The following is a 14,459-nucleotide window of genomic DNA, read 5'->3' as shown; positions in this document are numbered from 1 at the left end:
AAATTGATGCTGGTATGACAGATCCTTTCCTATTTTCCTATAAAATGATACTTCAAAAAATTTACTTTACAACTAGACACACACACATGAAGTTAAGAGGTAACATAGCTAGGGTTAAATAAGTTGGTATAAGTTTGAGACCGCATTTCTGGAAGCAATGCATGTTCCAATATGTTTAAAGTAGTTGATACCACTTCCATTATCAATGTAATGATTTACTCATTAATGTTTAATATTAAGCATTACTTAATGTAATTAAATAGATCATGTTTTATGATACATATTTTCTTCAACTAAACATTAGCTAATTGTAGTTAAGTTATTTAGTATACTGATTGCATGCTAAACACATTTTCTTGCTTTTTACAGACAATTAATTTGAAATACTGCATGAATGTCAGCTATTTGCTTGTGACTGATCTCAAGCCTTTTCATGAAGAATTTAATTCAGTTCTTTTTGTACTCTTTACAAAGGATATGTAATTTCAAAGCATATGTAAATGGTTTTGCTAGACTGTTTGAAGAAATGGGTAGAAAAAATACTTTTCTCCCCGATCTTAAATAGGTTTATCTTTAATTTAGTGGTGGAATAATTTTGGTAAGGTTGTCTTAAGTGCCATTTCTACAATAATTGAAGGCTATCCAGAAATAGAAGCTTGAGAAAAATAGTTTAATTAATGCATTTAGGCAGTTTCTTTCTGTTGTATCAAAAAGAAAATAAGGAATTTTTCAACCAAAATACTTGTGAAGCATTATGAACATATTTATTTGTTGAATAAATAAAATGAACTCTGTACTTCTTTCAATTTCTCCAAAATTCCAGGCTATTTCCTGAACTGTGTTCTTGTCACGTGCTGTCCCTGCTTATAAAAGGCCCCCCAAATCTGCAAAGCTGCCTCTTTCTCATTCTTTAGTTCCCCACTTGAAGGAGCTCCTCTCAGATCAGCCTTGCCTTACTACTGCATTTAATGTAGATCTCCAAGTCAGCCTTTTGTTTGCTTCTTTCGTAAGACTTACTGAAATTGTTTTATTTGTCTGTTTACTCATTTCTTTTTTGTTTCCCACTGGGCTGTAAGAAACTTGAGATCAGAGAAAGTGTTTGTCTTGTAAACATTTGCATCACCAGAGCCTAGCAGAATGCCTGGCACATAGTAGGTATTCAACATCTTTATTTGGATGGATGGATGGATGGATGGGCAAAAGGGGGTGGACAGAGGAACGGATTAGATAGATAGACAGACAGACAGACAGTGCTTTTGAGTTGAAAATGTTTACACAGAGAGAGATCTTAAATGAAGTGCTAGTATGGAATAATGCTTATATTTGATCAGTGGTAAGGAATAGATAAAAGTGTAATCTTATATTTGTCTAAAGCATTTGAATGGAATAATCAGGCTTGAGAATTTTGTGGATTGGGTTGTTTTTCTGAAATGCTGTATTTCACTTACACTGTTGTGTTTAATTTGATTGATATTGTAGATGCAATTTTCTTTGTATAACTGAATAATGTTTCTCATAAAGAAGACATGACTTGTGGGTAAATTTGATTAATAATGCTACCAGCTACCCTAGGCTATAAAACTATGGTCCCAGGAGCCATGCTGCGATTTGAATTTGGTAAATGTCCGAACCTGATGATATATGTGATAACATTGGGGAAACATGAGTTACTGTTTATAACTCTAAATTATTATAGTTAAATATCAATATAAATGTCTCTACTATGCCAGATAAATGTAAGGTTATAGCAGGTCTTTTTCATAAGGCTATAATATTAAGGCTTATTATAGTATGTACCTATAAATATATGCTCAGCACATTCCTTGGTGTTCTATTTAAAAATATGTGAAACTATTTAGAAGAAAATAGTATATTTGGAATTCAAAGGACATGTACTGAGCAGGATGAGGAGGTTGAAAGTAACAAGTTTTCAGGATTATTCTGTTGTCTCATTTGTAATAAGATGGAAGTAACTCTGCATGTATTTTAATCTTAATAATAATGTAGGGAGTGTACATTTTACCTTTGGTATAATTTTATTGTAAAAGATAGTAGATATTCAATACATTAATTAGTCAAAATATAGTAAGTTATTTTAAGACAGATGCTGTTTTAAAGATATGAAATAATAATAATAAATATGAGGTTGGTTTCTAATTTTATTTCCATGCACTAATTTTATTAAAATAAATAAAATAATTTAATCTTTATTTAGCTATGTAATTCTTCAGTCATTGGCTAATAAAAGACTTGCATCAGAATACTATGTATTGTAAATTTAATTGCTTAGTACATTTTATTACCAGGTGCTGAAGTAGGCAAGTTTTTAAAATTTCTGTCTTCACAGCAACTCTGTAAGTTAGTATCATTACCTCTATTATACAAATGAGAAAATTGTGATTTAGGGAAGTTACTTGTCTAATGCTATATTGTTAAAAAGTTTCAGGGTCAAGTTTACCTGCTTTCAAACCCCTAATGTGTTATGGTGTATCACATTGCTTATAAAAAATAGCTTTAGCCATGTAAAATAATATTCAGAGACATTATTAATGAGGGCTATATTTTTCATTTAGCCAATCAGCAAGCATTTATAGGGAGTGACCAGGCACTGAACTGAGAACTAGAGATAGTCTAAAATTAGACATGAGACTTGTCTCCAAGGACCTTACTGTTGTAAAGTGAGATCGTTGCTGGTGGCTGTGAATTTCTACACATGCTTGGATTCTACTGGGAATTCAGCTATGCTATTTTATACATCTCTTCATCTGTAGCTAATTCAAAAGTGTGAAAGGGCTGCTTCCCCTAGAGCAATTCTAACTGTGCTTTGTTTAACCAACAATGCACTAAATCATTCTATCAAGAGATAGACTTTCCCTTAAGAATCAGTTTAGAGTTTTGACTGAATTCAGATACGTAACTTGAACAAAAAGAACTTCAGTGTTAACTGTTATTTACAGATTAAGTCAAAATTATTTAGAATGACTTAAAAATTTTGACATAACCAGTCCCCAAGTTTAAGAACATTGCAAATTATCTCCAGATTTTCCACTCTGTCTAAGTGGACCTTAGGGTTGCAGAAAGATAAAAGATGAAAAATCGTGAGTGAGAAGGGGATGACTTGAAGACCCCTAACAGTTATTCCTGGTATGTTTCCCTTCCCGCTTTCTGTTTGTAGTATTCCAGGATGAAGTTATGCAAGCCCAGTTTAGTCCTCTCAGTCACATATAGATATAGGTATGTATATGCTATATATGTCTATACATCCTGTTATTTTTGTACAATCTAAAATTTTTGATGTTAATAGCCTTTTTTTTCCCTAAGTAAGAGTCTTAATGTCTGTTTTAGGGACTCTCCAAGAAATCTGCATCATGAAAACAGCTACTGGCCTAATCTCTGCAGTGTGTGTGTGTGTGTGTGTGTGTGTGTGTGTGTGTGTGTGTGTGGTCTGTCTTGATGAATATGGGAAAATGCTCTGCGACTGAACCCTTAAGGTTAACTCCCCCACACCCACTCTCCTACTCACAAAGCTTTCAAAACCAGACCTATAATAGGCAAGAAATGAGTGGGGAAACCATCTTTATTTCTTCTCAAATATCCTATTCTGACATATTGCCGTCTTGAGTGCTGTCTGTTGTTGCCTGTGTCTTAGTTTTGTGCCTTGCATCTTCTCATGGCTGTCTTCTCTGTTTCATAGGCCTATCTTGCCTCCTCTGCTCTTTTCTCCCATGCACTGCCCTGTCCCTTCTTTCTTGATCTTTAGCCCACTGATGAAGTCTTGTGATGAGTCAGTCATGCTTTTTCATCTCATGGTGAGTCTTATGCCTTGTGTTGCTCTCATATTGTGATTGTAACTCTCTCACATGGTGCTCCTGCTCCTCTATCCCCTCAATAACTCTTTCATTAAATTGCTTTTTTGTGGGTTATCTTTTAGCTATGGTGTTTATGAAACCTTTGTGTCATAGATTCTCTCTACACTGATCATGTGTTATTAGGAATGTAGTCCTATCAGCCATGATTGTTGACTCGCATTGTATTATTCAGTCCAAGATCATAAGCTTTCCAAAAAGAACATATTCTCATTTTATTTCTTCTAATTTAATTATACTTGTTATGAACAATTTCAGAGAATCTAGAATTCTATCCATAGTCCTAACTTAGCCACCTCTAACTACATATTCAAATGAACTGAGAAAATTTTGCCTGTTTTTATGTGTCTGAATTATATTCTTGTATGACTAGCTATTTTATGCATATGAAGTTCTTTATTCATATTCTAATGGATATAAAATGTTTCTTTTTGAATTGTTGCCGTTTTTAAAGATAATTAAGTGCAATTCAGTTTCTTCAGAATTTCAAAATGATTATATACATATTTTCTCTCCCTAATACGCCCCACTGTTAAGTGTGATTTGTTACAAATTTGCAGTAGTCTATATTGTCATTTTGTGAAATCTCCTTTTCTCAATTTTTACAGGCATTGCCTTGATTAAAGGCCTCATTACCTCTCCTAGAGGAATGATGAGCTGCATCCTCACAGTCCATCCCCTTACCAAGTGATTGTTTCCACAGTAATCTTCTAAAAAAAGTGTATCATTTTGGAGAAGTCACTTTTAGTCTTACAGTCCTTCAGTGTCTTGACAAAACCCAGACTCCATAGCAACATCTGCCCCTACTTACTTTCTCAATAGAAATTATCCCACTGTTTATAAACCTCAAACTACTTGTGTTTTCTCCTAGAATGACATGCTATTACACAACCTCATGATTTTTCACAAGTTGGCTCCTAGGTCTGCAATGCTCTTGTTCTGTTTGTCAGTCTCTTGTCTCCCCTGCATTCTTAATAGATTGACCACCTCTGAACTTTCTATAATTGTAAAAATAGCCTATTATCCCAAATAACTGAATATGAAAAGTCATAATTTCATCAAGTCTATTTTGGGTCAAATGAGATTTCCTAGCACATAGCTTATTTCTAATAGCCCGTAATTGGAAGGGATGCCTTTGAGCTGATAAGGCCCTTTACACTGATCTGGTTACATTCCTGCTTGGTCCTCCTGGTGAATCACGTAAAAGGGATGGAATGTGCCAGTCTGGCTGTGCAGATTATCACCATAGAAAGGATAATTCAACTGACCCTTATGTGGGCTTACCCTGACTTGGTGATACTGTGACCTTTAATATGAGTTAGATCAGTCAGAAGAACAATAATTCCAATTGGAATATATACAATGTGTTTATACTCACCCCTACCCCCAGTGCCCTTAATATAGTTTCTCTTGCTAATCTTTGAAGGAGGATCTAAAATGCTTTAATTCTTTGTCTCCGCTGAAGGTCAAAAATTAACCATGGTCGAGAAAAAAAAGCGAAAGCCCCTATGTACTTATAGTTCCTCAAGGCTGTCAAGTGTGGTTGGGTTACTGGTGCTCTCCACAATTCTAGAGGAACTTCTTGGCACAGTTGTAAGGGCTGGTGCAGAGAATGAGATTCAGGAGTAGAAAGTTGAGCACAGATTTCCTTTACTGAATGTCAAGGTGGGCAGCACAGCATGTTGAAAATGTCACAGCTGATTTTACAGATTTCAGGACACCATAGAATGTTTTTTATCTGTAGAAAGGATCTAAATTGATTTTTACACTCGAACATATATTATTTGTGTAAGCTATAGTGTAGAGAAGTAGCGTTAATCATATTTAAAATCTAAGACTAGTGTTGTATGAAAGGAGAGAAGGTTTGCACTCCCCTTGACAAGGATAGAAGACGCCCTCGGGCCTGACAACACGCATACACAAAGACAAAAAACCAAACACCGCATGTTCTCACTCATAGGTGGGAATTGAACAATGAGAACACATGGACACAGGAAGGGGAACATCACACTCCAGGGCCTGTTGTGGGGTGGGGAGAGGGGGGAGGGATAGCATTAGGAGATATACCTAATGCTAAATGACGAGTTAATGGGTGCAGCACACCAACATGGCACATGTATGCATACGTAACAAACCTGCACGTTGTGCACATGTACCCTAAAACTTAAAGTATAATAAAAAATAAATAAATAAAATAAAATCTAAGACTATTAGTTTTGTTACCTCGGATACAATTATAGTAGCATCTACACAGAACTTTAGTTTTCAAACTATATGTAATTATTATTTTAAAATGATTACTTTATGATATTACAAAATGACTTATCGTTGACCTTCAATTTCTGAAGGAAGTAGCAAGTTGAAGAACACAAAGCATTGATTGAGAGATGACTGTCCTAATTTTTAATGTTAATAAAATATTTTAATGCAATAATGAATTATTCGTTACTTCATATGTAACAAAAGCATCTCTGGAAATTTGACTAAGATGGTCAAATATAAAACTTAAATAGAAAGTGCTTTATCTAATGTGATTATTTGGCTTTGTAAATTTTATAAACCATTTTTGACATATATTACAATATGTAATTCTGTGAATATTCAAATAATATTTGATGTGTTCCACGTATTCAGGATAGTCAAGAACCAAGGTAATGGAAAAATTACTTTTAAGCCATCTTTACTATGGAATTTCTGTTTGGTGATGATGATGGTGACAATGATGGCATCATAGTTAAGTGTGAAATTTGAACTCATATTATGGACAAGTCAGTCCTCTTAAGTATTTTGTATAGGGTTGTTGCATGGATAAAATGAGATAGTTTATGTGGTAGGAGTCATCATTTTTCTCTTTATATGGGCAAGGAGACTGATGCATGGAGAGTTGAAGTAACTTGTACAGATCAGTAAGTGGTTGTGTTCAGAGTTTCATCTGTTTTGACCACATTCTGTGTTCTTCTGTGTGAAAAATAAATAAAAATAAAATAAAACCAGTCTTATCCAAGAAGATCAGCTGTTTCGCTTTCACTCTACTTGGTACAATAGTTGGTTGAAAATGTCTATATCCTTAGATCCCCATAGACCCCACAGATGTGAAAAATGAGTAGTGGAGTTCTCTAAAAGAAGAAATATGTGGTCAATTAGGACCTAGAATCAGTCTTTGGTGAACTGGAAGTTGCCCGGATAGGCAGAAAATTCATAAGGAATCCTAGAACTTGGCCTCAAAGACTATCCATGGCAGTTTAAATAGCTGAATGAACAAAATCTGAGTCCAAAGTGGAGAGCTAAGTTAAAAAGAAACCAGTTAATAAATAGGGATTTGCCCTCCATAACCAATCTCACCTTGATTTCATAGATAATGTCCCAGTAAATGTGCACAGATATTTGCTGTAACAGAGCGTCCATCTAAAAATACAGTGGATTGTCTTAGGACTCTAGAATAAAATGTTATAAAGGGAATGACTGAATGAAGGATATCTGGGAACCTTTCCTTTTCTTGAATTTGTATTCCTTTAGGAGTATTTAATATAGAACTTCCTGATTGGAAGACTTATGTATACCTAAAAAGCTCTTCACATTTAATATTATATATTTTTTAAATGGTGGGATTTTTGGCTGTGTAGGAACTAGCTACTCTGGCACTTTTACTCATGATGAAGAAAACTCTAGTAATCCAAAAAACATTTGTTAAAAAGAGAGTTAAATAAAGCACATTGTTTTTCTTATGACAGCCTCTGCCTGGGGGGTGGTTCACTTGAGCAGTTCATACAATATGTCTAATACTTTGCTTTGTTAAGACAAAGCAACTTTCTTGTTTATTACATATAGAGAAGACATATATATATATACATGATATTGCTATGTATAAGTTGTTCATTTTTTAAGTTTTGCTTTATTTCAATACTAGCCTAAAATTTTCATTTAATTGAATGGCTACTATGTAAGGCACTTCCTGCTAGGTGTTTTACATTTTATACCTCTATTCTGAAAAATAACCTTATGGTAGAAATTATTAACCTTTCTTTACTTAGAAGAAAGTCAGAGCTCAGATAGTTTTGGGTAAAGGGATGTGTTCCAAAGGTCCAAATGGCATGAAAGCAATCCAAACCTGAATCTCTGTGCCCCGAAGGTCACACACTATTCATTACATCACACTGGCTCCCAAGGACAAAATGAATCCAAAGATAGGTATTTGAAGGATAGGTATATTTTCAATTACTGATTAGCAGCACAATTATAAACCTTAAGCAATCCTTTAAGAACAATGCTTTATTTGGGAACAGATTACTCGGGACTGTCTGTACCCTTGTGAATCCTTGAAAATCACCACTGTGGCAGCTCAAAACAAAGCAGTCTTTTGTACACATAATATATGTGCATTACATAAGTTGAATGTATATTTGTCTAATGTCACCCAAAGTTAGCTTATCTGTAAGATGGTTTTTAAGATGTAGGAAGATAATAAGTAAAATATGCTCATGATTCATTAAAATATACTTTAAAAGAATGAGATGAGCATAGCATTGAATGAGGTATCCCATCTCAATGGTAATTATTTCCCTTGAGTAAATTAAATAGTCTTTTATTTAGGGGAAAATTAAAAAGTAAAAAATATCAAGTTTTATCATGGCCATAAAGCTGTCAAAATAGTAATGGTGAGATTATCTGTACTACAGGTTTAAAGTAAATCTTTTAAGCAAACATGTATGGAAATATTAAGTCATTTTCCTGATTTTGACTTGCTCAGTATGACCATTATAAATATAAGAAGTAAAAAAAAAAAACTAATAGCTTACTGCAGAACAACAACAACAAAAATAAACCATAGATGGATTTCTGAGTGGAGATTTTAACAAAGCAGACCTGAAAGAAATCAATCTAAAACTTTGACCAGATCCCCTCAGCAGTTTTTCTTTCTCAGTTTCTGTTGTGCTTCTTTTTCACAATCTTCTGCCTTTCTATAAAGTAAATGTGTTAATTAATTACTTATACAGGAAGTTTACAATGCTGTGAATTAAATGTTAACATAATTTATTTTTAGGTATTCCTTTAGTTCTGAGCTTAGAGTACTAATTATTTTCTCGGCATTTTGGTTATATTTTGCTTTAAAAAAAAGATGGTCACAATTCACTTCCAATATTTATGGTATGTCTTTGATTTCAAAACAGTTTTAACTTATAATATCTAATATAAATGATTCATTTTAGTCATATCTGTTATTTAATATCCAGTATTTTGCCAATACAAATTATGCTAATGAGTTTTTAATAGCTTCATTCATATTTGTCCTTAAGTTGGAGTTGTACAAATACATATTTTATATATGTACACATGAGCACTTTAAAATATGTAAATATACAGCTGTTTTGAATGCTCTTACAATTAATACGCAGTTTAACAGAACTTTGAACACCTGCTGCATCTTTTTTTTTTTTTTTTTTTGAGACAGATTCTGGCTCTGTCCCCCAGGCTGGAGTGCAGTGGCACAATCTCGGCTCACTGCAAGCTCCGCCTCCCGGGTTCACGCCATTCTCCTGCCTCAGCCTCTCCGAGTAGCTGGGACTACAGGCGCCCGCCACCACGCCTGGCTAATTTTTTGTATTTTTAGTAGAGATGGGGTTTCACCATGGTCTCGATCTCCTGACCTCGTGATTCACCCGCCTCGGCCTCCCAAAGTGCTGGGATTACAAGCGTGAGCCACCGCGCCCGGCCCCCTGCTGCATCTTATGTTCTATACTCCTTACTGTGTGGATACAAAGATGAATTACAAACAGTTCTTGAGATCAAGGACTTTCCAATATATCATATGTATTTTTATGTACAAATCATAATGAAGATAAGCCTATAATGTTGATGGAATGTGTCACTGACAAATGAGTATTTTGCCTTTTCTTTAATAATTTATATAAATTTTCTACATTGAGTATATGTTATCTCAGTTTATCTAAATATATAAAAGTATTTTAATCTACCCAAAAAAGGAAATATATTTGATAATTTATTTTCCAGATACTTAGCTTCCCAACTGAAACTGTAATTAGTTATTTATACTAAATAATTAAGAAGCCTTAATTAGCATTATACTGTCATTAGAATAATTGGTACTAATTGGCCCGGGGCGGTGGCTCACGCCTGTAATCCCAGCACTTTGGGAGGCCGAGGCAGGCGGATCACGAGGTCAGGAGATTGAGACCATCCTGGCTAACACGGTGAAACCCCCTGTCTACTAAAAATACAAAAAAATTAGCCGGGCGTGGTGGTGGGCGCCTGTAGTCCCAGCTACTCAGGAGGCTGAGGCAGGAGAATGGCGTGAACCTGGGAGGCAGAGCTTGCAATGAGCAGAGATTTTGCCCCTGCACTCCAGCCTGGGCGAGAGAGCGAGACTCCCTGTCTCAAAAAAAAAAAAAAAAGAAAAGAAAAAGAAAAATTGGCACTAATTTATCAGTAACAGTATAATTCAGAAGTTAATCTAATGAAGAAAATATTACATTGAAAAGTTAAAATTGTGAGGTTTAAAAAACTGACAAGATTTGTGGCTTTTTATTTACTAAGTATTCATTGTATGATATCATAAAGTATTTAAACTTTTCAACTCATAACAAGTGGTTCAATTAGAGAGTCTGGCCTTCCTTTTTTTTAAAGAGTATTTTTAGAGTAGTTTTTTTTCACAGTGGAATTGAGATTTCCCATGTATCTCCGACCTCTACAGGAGCATAGCCTCCACATTATCAATATGTCTCACCAAAAGATACATTTGTTACAATCGATGAGCCTAAATTGACACTTCATAATTACCCAAAGTCTGTAATTTACCTTAGGGTTCACTCTCAATGTTGTACATTCTGTGGGTCTGAACAAATGTATAATGACATGTATTCATCATTATTTATTTTACAGAGTACGTTATAAATATCCTCTGCACTTGAACTATTCATCCTCTATCCCCCAGTCCCTGGTAACCACTTATCTTTTTACTGTTTCTATAGTTTCTCCTTTTCCAGAATGTTACATAGTTGGAACCGTAAAGTACATAACCTTTTTAGCTTGGTTTTATTCACTTAATAATGTGCATTTAACATTCCCCTATGTCTTTTAATGGCTTAATAACTCATTTCTTTTAATGATAAATAACATTTCATTTCCCTGATATATACCTCATTTTATCCGTTCACTAATGAAAGACATCTTGATTGCTTTTAAGTTTTGGCAATTATGAATAAAGCTGCTGTAATCATCATTGTGCAGGTTTTATATGGACATACATTTTTAACTCTATAGGGTAAATACTACAAAGTGTGATTGCTGGATTGTATGGTAAAAGTATGTTTAGCTTTGTAAAAAATCACCAAACTGTCTTCTTAAGTAGTTATACCATTTTGCACTCATCCCAGCAATAAATGAGAGTTTCTGTTGCACCACATCCTTGCAGAATTTAGTGTTATCAGTGATCTGGATTTTGGTATGCAGTAGTATCTCATTCTTGTTTTAATTTGTATTTCCTAATGACATATAATGTGGAGCATATTTTCAAATTTGATGTTTCGTTCACTTTTATTTCACATTTCAGATGCTTATTTGCCATCTATCTATCTTCTTTGGTGAAGGGTGTGGTGAGGTCTTTGACCCATTTTTGAATCAAGTTGTTTGTGTTCTTATTGTTGTGTCTTAAGTGTTCTTTGTATATTTTAGGTAACAGTTCTTTATCAAATGTGTCCTTTTCAAATATTTTCTCCCAGTATGTGGCTTGTCATCTCATTTTCTTAACATTGCCTTTCACAGAGCATAAATTTTTAAATTTATCACAGTCCAGCTTATCAATGATTTCTTTTATTGATTGTGTCTCTAGTGTTGTATCTAAAAGGTCATCACCATACCCAAGGTCATCTAGGTTTTCTCTTATGTTACCATTTGAGAGTTTTGGAGTTTTATGTTTTACATGGAATGCTAGGATTCACATTGAGTTAATTGTGTGAAGAGGATAAGGTCTGTGTCTAGATCCATGTTTTCGTATGTGGATGTCCAGTTTTCTAGTACCATTTGTTGAAAAAACCATGTTTGCTGTATTGTACTGCCTTTGCTCCTTAGTCAAGGATCAGTCGACTACATTTATGTGGATCTATTTCTGAGCTTTATTTTATGTTTCATTGATCTATAATATTTGTCTGTTCTGCTGCCAGTACCACACTGTCTTGATTACTGTAGCTTTATATTAAATTATTTTATTATATTATATTCTGCAACCTTCCTATAATCATTTATTATTTCCAGGATTTTTTCAGTATTTCTGGATTTTCTGCAGATGATCATGTCGTCTGCAAATAAGGACAGTTTTATTTCTTTCTTCCAAATCTACATACTTTTTATTTTTTATTATTTTTTATATTTAATTTTGGAAACAGGGTCTCAGTTGGACACCCAGGCCAGAGTGCGGAGGTGTGATCATAGTTCGCTGCACCCTCGGACTCGTGGGCTCAAGGAATCCTCCCACCTCAGCCTCCTGAGTAGCTGGAATTACAGGTGCGAGCCACCATGGCTGGCCAAATCTGTATACTTTTTATTTTATTTTCTTGTCTTATTGTGTTAGCAGAGTTCCAATACGCTACTGAAAAGCCATGGAGTGAGGGGATATCCTTGCCCTGATCTTAGTGGGAAAGCTTTGAGTTTCTCATCACTATGTATAATGCTAGATGTGGGGATTTTTGTAGGTATTCTTTCTCAAGTAGAGTAAGTCGCCCCCTTTTCCTAGTTTACTGAGAATTTTTATCATGAATGAGTGTTGAATTTCATCAAATGCTTTTTCTGAATTTAATATAATCATGCAATTGTTTTTCTTTAACGTTAACTTTCTTTAACCTTTAACTTGAACATTTCTTTAATGTTGAACCAGCCTTGCATGCCTGAGACAGATATGAATTGGTTGTGGCATACAATTCTTTTTATACGTTGTTGACTTTGATTTGCTGGCTTGTCTTTTAATAGGATTTCAGTACCATGCATATTTTTTACTTTGGTAACATGTTTGACACTTGCTGTTAGGTTCTTTATAATAAATATACTATTCATTTATGTGATAGAAATTCAGTCTTCACTGATTCTTGTCCTCACATCTTTCTATATATAAAACTATATTATTCCAAAGTAAAAACACACACGCACACACACACACACAATAAAAACAACCCATCAATGAACTCTACTCTAAAATGGTTGCCTTGGTTTTCCTTATAATTGCAAATTTGTTTAACATAAGAGAAACAAAAAATGTATTTCCATTGTCCATCTATTCCATGTAAATTTGAACACATTCTTTTATTCATTTTTTCCCTTTCATGAAAGTGGAATAATATTGTAAGAGCAGTTACGTAATTTGATCAAAATTGGTATCTTGAATTATTAGTTCAGCATATAATTTTCTTTTGTACAATTCAGAACTATGTTTTTTTAAGGGTAAAGAACAGTTACTATGTTTAATACCATATGTTTCATTCACCTTTCGTAATATATTCTAATGCCCTCATTAAATACAAATATAAATGAAACATTCAATTTCAAGGCTTTAAAATTTATGTTAATTTAATTAAATAAAGTATCAAAAGCAGCACTCATAGAAGTTATATAAACACTGAGATAAAATTGAGTAGAAGTATATTATTTTAGCTTTTGATTTAAAAATGAAAATTATTTCACCTTTTTTTTTTATCTGATAGAAAGGGAGAGTGATAGCTACTTAGCAAAGCAGCTTTAAGAATTACATAAGTGAATATACATAAAAGGCTTAGTAGTACCTTGCATACAGTAAATGGTCAATACATGGTGGTGTTTATTTATAGTTAATGTTATTGATAATTTTTATGTTTGGGATTTAATCTTATATTTTATAATTAAGCTAACCAGTTTGAAACTTTCCATGTTGTAGTGAAGCATAATACTTGTTTCAAACAAAAATTGAATTTCTTAGTTATACTTTGAAAAACACTGTATGATATATCTACTGTTAAAAAATTGTAGTATAATTGATGATGTTTGTGTATTTTAACTTGTGTCTTTGCTTCACCTCTCTTCTCTTCATTTATCAACCCAATAACTATTTCTAGAATAGGGAGATTAAATCTCTACACTTACAGTGTCTTGTTCTGGTCTCTTTTAGTGCTGTGGCAGTGGTAATTCTTTAATATTTACACTCACAGAGACAGTGTGATTAGGTCAACATAATTTTTTGCATGGTGTTCTTTGTCCTCCTACATCCATATTTGTCAACATTCCTAGTGGTATAAGCAATCAATGTAATACATTACTATTATGAAATAAAATGTTTATAATGTATTCCATTTTTAGAAGCATTTTTTTCTACTGTGTACATTTAGATTAAACTTAAATATTCTTTGATCTCTAAGACAGTAAAGAAAGAGAGCTCTTCCTTTTCATTCTTCTCTGATGTGGGCCATGAATGATTTAGTTTAACACATATTTATGGAGCACTAACTACATGCCGAGAGAGGGTAGATGCTAATGACAGAACTATGAAAACTGCCTTTAGGATGCTCAGGTACATACAAACTCATTTCAATGTACTTTATTAAGTGTTAAGATCAA

At 33.8% G+C, this 14,459-nt stretch overlaps 1 protein-coding gene and 1 pseudogene across 1 annotated transcript in view; both read left to right on the top strand.

Annotated features, from left to right (window-relative positions):
* The window catches only part of CHSY3 (chondroitin sulfate synthase 3), a 272,991-nt gene that overhangs the window by 64,877 nt on the left and 193,655 nt on the right, over nucleotides 1-14,459 (top strand). The window lies entirely within an intron of this gene.
* On the top strand, nucleotides 5,707-5,824 carry LOC116472098 (U6atac minor spliceosomal RNA; annotated as a pseudogene).

This window comes from Hylobates moloch, unplaced genomic scaffold, assembly GCF_009828535.3.
Source record: "Hylobates moloch isolate HMO894 unplaced genomic scaffold, HMol_V3 SCAFFOLD_6, whole genome shotgun sequence".
Lineage (NCBI taxonomy): Eukaryota > Metazoa > Chordata > Mammalia > Primates > Hylobatidae > Hylobates > Hylobates moloch.
The sequence above is the reverse complement of the archived record's forward strand: the minus strand, read 5'-3'. Positions and strand labels throughout refer to the sequence as shown.